Consider the following 14,206-nt stretch of genomic DNA (forward strand, 5'->3'; position numbering starts at 1 on the left):
ATGACGAATGGCTAAGATGGAATGGACCTTCACATCAAAGTACAATTGAATAATCATAGCAGAAGGTCGATACAGGAGCTCGAGTAAATGCAAGCAGTTATTCCATGTACAAGAAAGCAACAAGTCAGTCTTTGATAGCAAGAATAGCGACTATTAAAGGATGCAACAAGAACCCAACACCAACATTGGGAGTAGTCAGCTTAAATGTGATAGACATGGATGTTTATGCCCTCATCAATTTGTATTCGTACCAGATGAACACATGAATGAAACAATGATTCTTGGAATCTCATGGATGCGGACGTACAAGGCAGTACCAGATTGGGATACCAATCAGCTCAAGCTATCACCTAAAGGCGGACAACTCATTGTTCCAATTGCACCAAGCAAAGAGGAATGGAAAGGAGCTGAGCAAACCACAAAGCATTCAATCTTCTCCATCCTATAGACAAGAAAATTCTACAAGTAGCATGCATGGAGTCAAGAAAATTTGGGTACTAAAAACACAACTAAAAGACAAGTCAATTCAATTTTGGGTGCCCAAAACTTCATCTATTGTACCAATTTGGTTCTAAGGTTCAAAACACAAAGAGGAGCATCTTCGAGCAAAGAACCTAAAACAAAATGGATCTAGAGAAAAAAGCAACACTTATCTTCTCCGCAAACTATAAAATTGATGAGGCAACGGAGAGTTAAGTCTCAAAAGACTCAACCACAACATTCCGACCAAGACAAACCAAGATACCAATGGCGGATAATAGCTCAACAACAACCATCAGTGATACCGACGGCTCAAGAAATCAGCGTGTCAAAGCATCCTGATGGTACAATCAAGAAAAGAGCACACACGCTACAAGATTTGCTCTTTGGAAGACAACAAAAGAAAACCTCGACATCAGAAACCCTTCAGTTAATTACTCAAGATCCAACTCTTGCACAGCATAATGGTTTGAATTTCATTGATCATCAAATCATGGTAGAGCCAACCAAGGCTATGCATAGACACGATTATTCAATCCATGCACACAGTCGTCCCGGAGTACACCATCTAGGAGGGGTGAAAGGGAACTAAGTAATTAAGGGCAATGTTTAAAGAGGGAAGAAAAAGTTTGATGTTAACGTGTAACTAGTGTATAAATCATCAACAAGGGAAAGTTAATTGATAACATCTCCCCAATGAGTGTAACTAGTGTATATACTATCAGAAAATCATCAAAAATTGGTCTTTTTTTGTTATTTTTATCATTTTTCTTGATATTGGGATTAAAAAATGGAGAAATCCACCAAAAAACAATAAAACTGTGTTTTTCAATGAATTTTCTTAATTATTGGATTTTCACTTGCTTTTCTAGCACATTTTGTCATTTTCTTTGATTTTTTTATAAACGGGTCAAAAATTAATAATAAATAGCAAATGAGCTCATATAGAAAAACTGAAGATACACTGACGATCATAAGGACAAGGTGGTAGGCACAAAAAATTTCAATCAAATTGACAGATGAAAGCGGGAAGCCTAAATTAGGCTGCCAAGGCCTACTTTCATAAATTCTTGAAGAATGAGCTATCGGAATCTGATTGAGAAAATTTTTGAGTCTAACATAGATTTCACGGCCTAGTAGGACTAATAAGGGAATTTAGGGAAATATAGTTTGGGAAGTCCGAGTATAGATATCCAAGGTAACCTAAAATCACCTCATTTCCACTAGTCGCCCTTGGAGAAGAGAGCTCTCGACCGCTTCGTGCGCGATTTTCGGAGTCCATAGTCACCCTTTTACAGCACTGTCTCACACGAGACATGAGGGGTAAGTTCTAAGCTTATCAATGATCAATTCTATATGGCCAGCAGCAAATCTAAGCTCAAGGAAAAAACCCTAGAAACCCAGCAGTGCACGAAGTCCTACGACCCAAAATTGACCATAACGGCCTATCAGCTCAACCAAATTGGATGAGACTTGAACTGTAGCATACCCCTATATAATAATAGAACACTTCTATATCACAAGGTGACCATTCGGCAGGGATCGAGGGGGATCCCAAGTAGAAAATCTAGGTTTTTGCCAGATGCCAGAATTGGATTCTAACTCCACAGACAGCTTGTAGACTCGGTCTATACACAATGTACATGGATGGTCTCATGAAAATATTCAAGGCAAGCTCTCAAATAGCAGAAAACATTCGAAGGCTACAAAGCATCAAAATTTACAATATGAAGTCAAACTGACTTCAAACGGGCCAAAACTGGATAGGTAGCATCAAGACTATGTAGCGGACAAGTCCATAGCTTCAAAAGTGACTAACCAACTCCACAAGCCATCTAGTCACAAAAATTGGTGATTTCAGAGTCAACAAAGCATGAAGTGATACCAACACGACAAAACTTTACCAAATTCAATTTAGGACTTATTTTAGATATATTGAATATGTCTAGGTCATCAAATTATCAAGTTTAGCAAAAAAATTGATTGTTGTAAATAATCACGATTATTTACTTTTATGTTTTTTTAGCTTAAAAATGATACCTTCACCTCACCTATCACTTGTACACACCTATTACATGCCACATTTCAAGTTTGAGCCAAAATGATCAAGAAAAACTTAGAAATTGTCAAAAAATTGCAAAGGAGTCTTTTTGAGTTTTTATCCAAATCACCCCATATCTCATACACAGAGTCTACATCATGCCTAGGACCAAGTTGCACCAAAAAATATACATTTTGATTTTAAAAAAAGTTAATAATCGTCGCGATTATTTACTTTCTTACCAAATGGGAGAAAATTGCAACTTTGATCTTATGGGACCAAGGCACATGATGTCCCAAGTCCATTGACCAAGTTTGAGCAAATTTGGATTTCAAAAACTCAAAATCCCTTTATATCTACAGTTTCAAGGGACTGAAAGCCTAAATCTAGCACCATTTTCACCCAATGCACTCAAATGAGCCCACACTTCACTCAGAGCACCCAATTGCTATATGTTTCAAGCCTATCATGTCAAAAATGCAAAAAGTTGGAAAAAATCCCCAACTTGTAAATAATCGCGATTAAAGTGCTAACGAGAATATCATATCATGTTATTGGCATGGCTGAAAATTTGCCACCAGCCCCAGATCATAACACATGGATTGTGTCTGCACAACCTTCTCCATGAACTACTCGTTCATCAAAGAGAGTTTATAAGTTAGATGAAGAATTTGAAAGCTCCCACGAAGCTCATAGCAGTGAGAGCTCGGACAATCAGGAGAGAAGGGCCAGAATTGAAGAGATAAAGAAAAAAGTTGTAGCTGCACACCAAGAAGAACCTCAGCAAAAGAAGACAAGGTTTGAAAGGCAAAAACAGACTTATGAAAGGAGCCATCAAGCTGTAGGTGAGGACCTGGAAAGATGGGCTCCAAGAGAGATAAGGGGACCCAAAACTAAGAACCCTACAAGGAAAGAAGCACAGGATCCCACGGACTTCCTTGAACTCATGTATGCAGAGGCAGAAGCCCTAAAGTTAAAAGAAGCTCAAGAAGCTGAGAGGAAAGCAAGAGAAGATGCAGCAATGTAACAAAGACAAGCGAAGGCCATGGAACAAAGCGAGACACATCACTACTAGGAGGAGATGTCTCCAAAGCCCACCTCACCCACTACGGAGCAGGCAGACCATCCAATGCCAAGCCCTCGCCCTTCACCAACAGCTAAACACAATGAGGGTGAGGAAGCCAAAGGAAAAGAGCCTGAACCGCAGGCAGTAGTCAGTTTTGAGCAGTCAAAAGAAATCGAACAAACTAGAGTTGAACCTTCTACAACCACTCAACAAGAAACAACAGAGGCATCCACAAAGCCTCAACCAACAGAAGCAGCTGAAGCAACCGCAATGCCTCAGGGAGAAGTAGAACCTCCATCGCAACCACAAGCAATCACCACAGCACCACCCAAGGAGCCGCAAACCAAAACGGCTTAAACATCTAGACAACCTACAGAGTCTGAAGATTGGGAAACGATTGATGAAGTCATCATCCAAGTCAATGAATATGCCAAGCAGATGCAGTGATAACCAAAAAAATGCGAACAGCAGCACTTAGTCGCAGTGCTAAAGCTAGAGATCTTGAGCTGGTCATCGATGCTCTACAAGGAGAATTAGATGATAGGATTAATATCATTTCAGATCTATAGAGACAGATCAAAGAGCTGAAGGATGAGGCATAACAGCACCAGTTGGCCAAAGAGAAGCAGTAGAAAGAAATGGAGGAGCTAGGAGAGCTTCTAACCAAGTTATCCGATGCCTGCAAGACCAAAGATCAACAGCTGACAGAGGTAACAAATGAACTCCTAACCACAACTCTATCTGTACAGAAGATCCAAGTGCAGCTTGATGTAGCAAATGCTTCTCTGCAATACTCATAGTAAAGCATCAATGATCATACAGTTTTTTTGAGACAGATAAGAGAAAATCCTATCGTCACCTCGATCAAAGGTACAGATGAAGTCTATAATTCTTTGGAAAAGAAAAACAAGGATCTCGAGTTAGAGCTAAAGCTATAACAATCACAAAGAAGAGACCTTGCACTGATGCGGGTACAACAAGAAGAAGAACTGCTCAAAGAGATAGCTGAACTAAAGAGAGTCAATCAACTGTTGCAAGAGGGACAACCAGAGACACAGGAAGAAGTAGGTCCCTTGGAGAAACCAATTATCGACATTCCCTCAGTCTCTTTTGTTGAGATGGAAACACAACCGATAGAAGGGTTAGAAGGAGAAATAGATTTTTAGGTACAACTCACTGAAGTAGAACAAGTGCCCATGGTCTAGCTTTCTAAAGCTGAGGAAGATGCACTAAAGGAGCAGGTTGCCCAAGAAACAAATGCAAAATGGAAAGCAGCGTTGGATTAGGAGTTGAGAGTTCTCCACTCAGTCAATGTCACTCAACTCACTCCCAACCAAATCAATGTACAATGGCATCAGCAATCATTGCCATACCCTTTGATCAAGGTAGAGCTATTAGAGGTAAAAGAAAGACTTATAAGGATATGCAGGCAGAAGGCACAGAGGATTTCCACCCCAAGTGGAGAAAGAGCTCATTGAACAAGAATCCAAGATATCTGATTCTGTTCACAAGAGCACATGTCACACTATAGAGAGACCCAATCTTTTGTCTTGTACCAAGGGTAAGGACATGGCAAGGATATGAAGCACTGAGAAAGAAGTGGCCTACATGGCTGAACTATCCACGATTGCCAGCTTCAGAGCATGGAACACCGATAGAGGAATACATGGTGAAAACCCTAACGGGCACCATGACTTTCTTCAAGAGCCTCCCTCACCTCTCATGTGCCATGCTATACAAGATTTGCAAAAAGTTGCTCACATGTATTCAAGCTTTTCATGAGCCAGAGCAAGCAGGAGCACCATGGATGTCGTTCCTCGTAGGCAATAAGGGCCTCTATTATGACTTAAGTGGCCAACCTTCCAAAGAAGTCCTTTACGGCTTCTATGTCCGATGCATGTTTTTGCCCTCTAGCAATATGTTGGCGTTTGAGGAAGCATTCCATATAGGTTTCTTCACTTGGCGAACGAAGATATTTGGGCAAGTAATTAGTAACTTCGCATCCATATTTGGTGGCTATTCACCATTGAACTTAAAGACAGAGTCATCATGCAGTTCTTGCAGGTTCCTGACAAAGAGAGAAGACTCGGATATGAGAAAGCATTACATGCGCTTAAAGACCACCTTGCCAGCCTTCAACCCAAAGACTACTTCATTCCATGAAGCTATGTCAAGGGACGACATAGTCGAGGAGGGGGGGAATGTTAGCAGCAAGCTAACTCTAATAACAATTTTTGGAGCTTTTCTTGTAAAAACACTTATTAGTTTGATGAATCGGGAATGTTGTAACTCTTACTTTCTAGATAAACATTGTAATTGATGAGCCGGGGCTACAAGCATCCAGATTGTATCAGCTTGTCTTTAGTTAGAGCTCCCAGATTATTAGTTTTGACCACAAAAACCTTGGCTAAGGTATAAAAGCCAATTTTTTGTAAGTTTTTCACAAGTTTTGGATAATAGAAACACAGTGTGAGCTAACGGCGCTCACTTCTCTCCTTCTCGTGCTTCCTACTCCCTTCTTGGTTGTCACATTTTAGTGCCGTCTGTTGCTTTGCAACTGCAGGTAAGAGCTCTACGCATTGACGTAAGCATTTCATGGTAATTTGTAGCTTTTGGCATCGTCGATTCGCGGCCTAATTTCATCATAAGTAAGAATTTAAGCTTCAAAATCATAAAATAAGTATAGGCAGAGTATTGGAGCATCATTGCTAAGCATTTAGATGCATTCTGGGTCGAAAATGACTAGGTCAAAAATTCACTGCTGTTAATAATCGCGATTTTGCACTTGACGTAAAGTGAGATTTGAAACCATAAGCATGTGTGCTTAGGTCTTATAAACATGTCCTAGAAGTTTCATAACATTTCGATGTCGTTTGATGCTGTAACAGATGTGATCTGTTTGAGCGATTAGCTTTTGGTGATTTCAGTCATTTGAGTGTAGCTTGAGTTAGATGCAAATTGTTTGTTATTTTCCAAGAGATTGACAACCTCTTGTAGCCTCTATGCACTAGTCAAGTGAGCTTCGTCCCATGGATTGACAATTATATTCGTGGTTCTTGCTATGTCTGCAATAAGACAGGAGTGAGGTTAGACACCCGTCCCACACGGAGATCCGCTTAACGCTGATGTGACATTGCCAGAGGCATGAGACAGGTGTTTTGGTGGAGGTCGACGGCAGTGAATACTGTTGACACGTGGCCGACAGCCATTGGTGGCTCTGATGTAATGATTGCATGGCATGATCAGTTGGGGAAGTGTCTCGCGCCCGCCTTGGACCAAAGTTTTGAAAGAAGGGGGAGCCCCCCCACTAGAGACCTTGCTAGTGCTTGGGGGGGCATCTCGTGGCATCTTGAATGCAAAGAGAGAGGGAGGGTGAGCCCGAGGCCATCTAGGGACAGTTTCACATGCAGTGAGAAGGTGGTAGGTGGTTGAGTTTTTAAACCATGTGAAGGTTACTAAAGTGAGCATGCCATGTGTAAGCAATGCAAAACAAAAGGCTATAGTGAACTCAAGTTGAATGTACGAGCAGATAAAAAACCCTTTTTTTAATTATTTTTTTGGCTTAGCCACTCCAGAAAAAGAGATGCACACAATTTTGAAAAGGCTTTTTTGCAAGGGTGGCTACTGGAGCCAGTGTATGTTACCGAGGATTGTGTCGGCGTGGAGTATTTTGTACATGATTGATTTGGTTATAGGAAAGCCATCATTGCTCTATTTTGGCATTCATTGCCCCTTCTCTTCTCTGCTTGTGTGCATGTGTTTCTGAGTGTGTGTTGGTGCGTTCACACCACCCCCCCCCCCCCCCCCCCCCCCCCCGAGATCTGTTGTGCAAAGAGAGATAGAGGGAGGCTATGTGCATTTGGAAGGCTGCAAATTGAGAAAAACAAGGTGATCAAGCTGGTTTGGTGTGTTGCAATGAATGTGTGTGTATGGTCATGTGCAAGCAGTGGTTTGCCTTTGGATAGTGTTGAGTTTTGAAGGTGAACTCTTGTGGATTTGGGTGATGTGTATACCTTGAGCTATAGCGAGGCATTGTGTTGTGTTTTAGGTGTATTCCTCTTTCCCTCTGTCCAACGCTTAGACCACAGAAAAAATTACTTGAATCTTTGGGACTTATGCCTCGCTCATTTAGTGGCTTAGCTGCCTGACTCTAACTTTTTATGCCATGTATTTTTAATGGCAACTTGGATGTACTTGTTCAAGGCTAGATATTCAATTCCATGAGTACTTGGAAATTTAGGCCTCTTTCATTGTGTTGGTCTATGGAAGACACCATTTTGTCAAGTAGATTGGCAGACTTCAGCTCCTCTTGACTTGTTTGTCATATGTTGATACTGCTTTGTGAAACAAGTACTTCAATTTTTGTACGGACTGATGAAACCTTTTCTTTAAATCCATGAGAAGAGGTTGTTGATGTGTCTTGGTCCTTTGTGATTAAGTTCCCACTAGCGATTTCAAAACCCACCTTGTCATTGGTCTATGTGTGACCATCTTTTGCATTTGCTCCTTTTTCTTGGCTTGATGGAGACGAGGCTTCAGTATCCATATCTGATTATTTCCATTGTAGAAGCCTTGCTTTGTAGTTGAAGATGAGGTATCCATCTAGAGGTTGTATCACCGTCAATTTTGACTGGCTTTTATTGGCACTTGGTTTTGACTTCTTGACTTTGGGTGAAATCTTGTGCTGCGTAATTGCTCTTGGTTGTTCTAGATTGAGCTACAACTTTTGGTAACCATATTTGAGTGTTACCTTCATAAAATCATTGTGCTTCTAGTAGCATTATGGGATCATCCATTGTTGCACCTATCTTTGTTGGGTAGTTTGACTTTGATACCCATATTTGCCACATTGCTTGCTTCGTTGAAGGTCCTCGCTTTTTTTTTCTTTGCAATTGTTCTTTCTCTTGATTGAGGTGGTTGTTTTTTGGTGAGATCTCGGCTTTTTCTTTGTAGCACTTGTTGGTTGAGGTGAGTAGGTCCAAGCCATTACTTTAGGCCCTTTGGCCCAAACACTCATGTTTTCTTGAAAGTAGCCCTGAGTAGTGATTCTCATTTGAGGTGACCCACCCAATGACCTTTGGTTGTTGAAGCTGAACCCGTACTTGATGTATCCAAACTGGATCTTTGACTTTGATGTGCTCTTTGGATACTAACACTTGGTTGATTCTCTTCGACTTCTTCTAGAGGCCTTGCTGCGATGGAAACTTGGGTTGATAAACTTTTTAATTAGGTTTTCATTGCATTGTCGATGGTTTGGCTTTTGATGTAGAGGATACGTAGGAAGCTTGATGGAGATTCATTGAAGGTAAATTCAACTTGCAACATTGATCTACTTCGGTGTTTACCTTATCTTTATCCTTTTTTGCAATTGTTGGTTGCTTCTTTTTTGCATGGACTTGAGGTGCTTTTGGAGCTTTTGGTGGTGTTGTTGAAGCTTTTGGTTGTTGTTGAAAGAAGACATTCATCCAATAGCTATTAGTTAGAACTAGACTCTCATTGATGTGATGGGAGTCGATTATGTAGAAAGTTTCCTTGAATTCCCCAACACTTAACTTGAGTATGGCTTCTATCACTCCAAATTTAGGAATTGCCGTTTTAGAACTTGTGTGCACTATTTCTTCTTTTTCGGTGATTGGTGGCTTTTCCTATCATTATTCATGTGTCGTAAGACATTAGATTCTTTATCGCTTTTGTATCTATCACAACTGAACATGTGATTTTAAGTTCTGTTTCTCCACATATGTTGAATTTGATCGTTGTAGGAGACAATCGATCTTTTGCCGTATCCTTATTCTTCCCTTGATCTTGAGTTTGTTGAACATCTGATGTGGAACCTAGAAAGTTTCCTCCTTCATCTACTTTCAATTGTTCTTTTTCTGGAGTCGACTTCCTTGAAACAACTTTTCTCTTTAAGTATGTTGATGACGACAAATTTCATGGGGGGTTTTCTTTCTTCATTTGTGTCTTTGCATGGCGATCCATGACATTCTTGTTTTTCTTTCCTGTTATGCTTTCACACTTACAAATTTTGTTAGCTTCCTTCAACACCTTTATCATAAAACAGGGAGTTATGTCAAAGCCTTCCTCATCACAAAACTTCGTAGGGGTGATCTCATTGACACACACATCTACTGTGGCCAAAATTTCATTCTTCCTTTTAGGAAAGGTTCAGGTACATAGTCGAGATTTTCAAATGAACTATGCTCTTTATCCTCGTCTTTTGCGAGACTGTCACAATCCAACGCTCCACATATCCAGAGGTGAGCTTTAGAGTTCAACCACGCACGTACTTCAGACTTTGTAGCACTCACCGAATCAATATCTTCCACGAGACTCCTCTATATGTCTCTATAGCTATGGTCTCTTAAATTGATACGAGTGGTGGTTTCCATGTGGTGCACGGAAATATAGTCATAGCAGCAATCTTGAACCATTTTCAACTGGCACATGAAAGGTCTTTCTAGAATAATATCATAGTTATTTTTAGTACCAAAATCTACTATTGAGAATGTATGTTCATACTCAATTCCACAAGAAGTCATCACCACCTACTCCAATATACCAAAAGGCTTTGCACTGTAGGCGTCAACTAGCTATAATTTCATTATTGCTTTTCTAAGGACAGGTTTTTCCCATTTCTCCCAAATTATTTTAGTGGCAATGGCAGCTCTTGCACCACCTGTCCAAAATAGTAATGGTTTCTATTCCTTGATGCTCTATGAGCAATGTGGTGTTCCCCTCCTCACCTTCACAATAATCACAGGCTGGCTCTAATCCCCCATTTCTTGACCCATTGTCAATAGGATTTTTTATTCCCATTTTTTCAAGACATCTACCGACATCTCTCCACATCTGAGATCTGACTTTTAATAGCTTTTCTATTGTTAACTGAATCAACGTCAGTTAACAGAAGCTGCTAAATATTGAAGACGTACAAGATGCACATTGAGGATGAATACAAAGAAGCAGTGAAGATTAGAGTTACACATTTTTCACATTTTCCCAAAATGGTCATGTATTGTAAATTCTCGATTTATTTCAAGCCATTGTAATATTTTAATGTGTTACGAGCTCAATGGGAGTTCCAAGCTATAAATAACAGGTCGGTTAGTGTGCCTAGGTTGCAAATTTAGTAAGTGGAGGAGCCCTAAAGGCCTTGGGCACTCAGACACTGCATATTTTTACCCTAGGTATATAAGGTAGTGTGTAAAAGAAATTAGGGTCATCAAGCTCATTTATTGAGAGCACTCTTTGGTGAGAGATCTTGAGGTGTGTGGCTATGGAGTCATTGAGCTTCTCCTTGTTCATGTGACTTGGTTAACACTAATCAATGCTTAATTCTCTTTCATTATATCTCTCTCATGCTTCTTATGATTTCTAATGATGCTTTGATTAGCTAGATTGTAACTAATTAGTGGTTAATCCCTCTCAAATCCTATGTGATTTTCCTCTCTTGCTTGTGTGTACATGTAGGTTTGATTGGAGTGTGGTGCTCAATAAATCTATGTGTGTGTGCTTGCGATTAGTGTGTTGCATGATAGGATTAGTGTTGTGTGTGTCTTGCAATCGTTAGTGTGTGTGATTGGGTTGACTGGAGGTGAAGAGAAGTGGATGTGGAGATTGCCCATCATTGTGGCTTAGCTCCTCCATAGGCCGAGAAGCTCACCTCATAGAGTGAACCATTCATGTTGCCATGATTAGCTCACTAATCGTGTGAGTGTTTCCATGCTCTAGCCGGGTAGCTCATCCCTCCGGATTGATAATTTTGTTGGTCATTTGAGCTATGCAACGATGGGACCCCCAACATTTGGCGCCACTGCCGAGGACGATGGCCTATGCTAGTGTAATTGTGGCATAATCGGATGTGTTTCCTCACTAATTTCACTTGTGTGTTTATGTTTTTGTGGATTTTGGATGTGTGTGCATGAAGCAATGTGTTCATTTTCCCCTAATTTGTCACCGTATCTTGCCAATTGTGCGTTTACACACTCTAATTTCACACTAACCCCTTGCTAATTTCACTAATTTTGCTAACTTACACACTAATTTGCTACCAAGGATTGGAGCTTTCAACCGCTCAACCGATCTTCATTGGAAAGGTACTCAAGGTGGTATTCTCAACCTCCCTAGAATCTAAAGATGTGTAGAATTGTGTAGAGACTCCACAATGATGCAATGTAATGTCAGTGTCATGTTGATGCAATGCAATGTTGATGCTATCTTGCTTTGAAAATTTTTGGATTGTTGGTTTTCAGGCCGTCGTAATGCCAAAATTTTCCAGATTTGGTGGCGTATGAAATTGACAAGTTTCAATTGCTAATTGGTGATTGTACATTACTAATTGGGTGCTAATTGAGTTAATTGCATGCTTGAATGGTCAATTGCAAGTGTGTGTGCACTAAAATCAAGTGTGTGTGCAATCTAATTGAGTGTGTGTATGCCTAATTTTAGGTGTGTGTGCACTATTTTGCCTTTGTTTGTGCACCTAAAAATCAATGCTTCTTAATGATTTTTTAATTGTGATGATTGATTTGTGTTGTGGTCATGCCCAACTAGAGATTTGTGAAATCACATTGCAATTTCGACAAGATTAACCCTTTTGTGTGTGCACCTAAAGATTGGTAAAAACTGCTAATTTTATCAGTGTGTGTGTGTGTGTGCCTAAAAAGTGCTTAATGTGCATGATTAATTCAATGTTTTGATTTCATATTTGATGTGTGTAATGGTTATTTGCGTTTTTGAACTCGAAACAGGGATTTACACACTCCAAATGCGTCAAATTTTGACCTAATTTTATCGATAATTTTGTTGATTTAATTGCCTAGTTTAGGTTTTATTGATCAAATGGTTTGGCAATTGAATTGATATGATTTGTGTGATTTTATTTGGCTGCACTAATCCCCTATGTGTGGAGAATTTTCCAAAAAAATTAGGTATTTTTTGGATAATTTTTTGCATTAATTTTTGCTTAGTTCCATAAAAATTTGATATCTTGTGATCTTTACAAGTTGTTTTGAATGTGTGTTTACGGCTTGATTTCGAGTGCATTTGGACTTTCGTTCCTCAAATTTTTAGCGTTTTACTATTTTCGAGGGACAAATTGATGATTTTGTAGAATTTGGCATTTTCAGTAGAAAAATGCTATTTTTGGAGTGCTTTTGCTATCAAAAATGTTTGATTGTGATTGTCCATGATTTTTTAAGATTTCTAGAATTTTTTGGTGATTTTTTGGATTTTCCGGTGAATTTTAGCGTTTTCGACTAATTTTCGGACTAAATTTGGCTTTTTCGAGCATTAAGAAAATTAAACATTGAAAATTTTGCTCGACGAGCGCCGGCGGTTGATCTCAAGCTTGGGTGCCCGTTCAGGCAAATTTCGACAGTTGTGCGTACTTGACGGTCAAATTTCAAGCTTCGGCACTTCTCGAGCGTGTCTTTCGGCGCATAAAATCTCCGCGTCGGATAGATCCTTACGATCCGTTGGGATAGTTTTCGTCGACATTAAAAATACTTTTCTTCTTCTTCTCTCTCCGAGTGAACCCGCCCCAACACCCTCTCTCTCTTTCCCTCACTCTCTCTCTAACTCCCTCATCACGATTATTATCACCCTCACTCTAATCCCCTCAATTTTCTCTCTCCCCCTCACTCTCTCTCTTTCCCCTCACTCTAAAATCCCGGTTATCAACATTTTCTCACCCCCCTCTCTCTCTCTCTCTCTCTCTCTCTCTCTCTCTCTCTCTCTCTCTCTCTCTCTCTCTCTCTCTCTCTCTCTCTCTCTCTCTCTCTCTCTCTCTCTGCCCGCTCAGCCTTGTCGTGTAGCTCCAACACACACACACACACTCACACGTCCCCCTCCCGGGCCCTCCCCTCGGCTGGTCCCCGACTGTCAGCCTTCAACTTCTCCGCCATCATCGCTGTCATGCGCGCGGCACCCCTTGTCTTACTCACACACACACTCACTCGGGTACTGCACACCATAGGCGCTCTCTCTCCCTCTATCTCGCTGACATCTCCCTCCCTCTTTGTCATATACCCCACCACACGCGTTGCTCCCTTCTCAAATTCTCTGTCTGCTGCACGCCGAGCCTGCTGTTCAAGGGTCACCGCCATCACCGCTCATGTGCTAGCAAGTCAACGACCACGCACCACAGCGCGTAAGCAGGTAATAATTTTTTTTCTTTTTATATTTATTTTACATTATTTAACTACAAATTTTTTAAAAAATAAAAAATAAAATTCAATCACAAAAATCATAAAAATTTATAAAAACAATAAAAAAATCAAAAATCTAATTAAAAATATAAAAATGGAATAAAAATTTACAAAAAATAGAAAAACTCATAAAAACTTCACCAAAAAAAATTAAAAAGCTCATTAAAACCATTAAAAATTAAAATTTTGACACAAAAAAATATTTAAAAAAGTGAAAATTTCATAAAAACTCAAAACAAATCCATAAAAAATCAAAAAGTGGTCAAAAAGAATCCCAAAAAAATCTTAAAAATTCCATTAAAATTCTAAAATTCACAAAAGAAATCTTAAAAATTGAAAAATCATTAAAAATCATAAAATATTGAAAACAATTTAGAAAATTCAAAATTTCCCAAAAAATAATAAAAA

Source organism: Adiantum capillus-veneris, chromosome 8 (assembly GCF_014529385.1).
Source record: "Adiantum capillus-veneris isolate H3 chromosome 8, ASM1452938v2, whole genome shotgun sequence".
In the NCBI taxonomy this organism is placed as follows: domain Eukaryota; kingdom Viridiplantae; phylum Streptophyta; class Polypodiopsida; order Polypodiales; family Pteridaceae; genus Adiantum; species Adiantum capillus-veneris.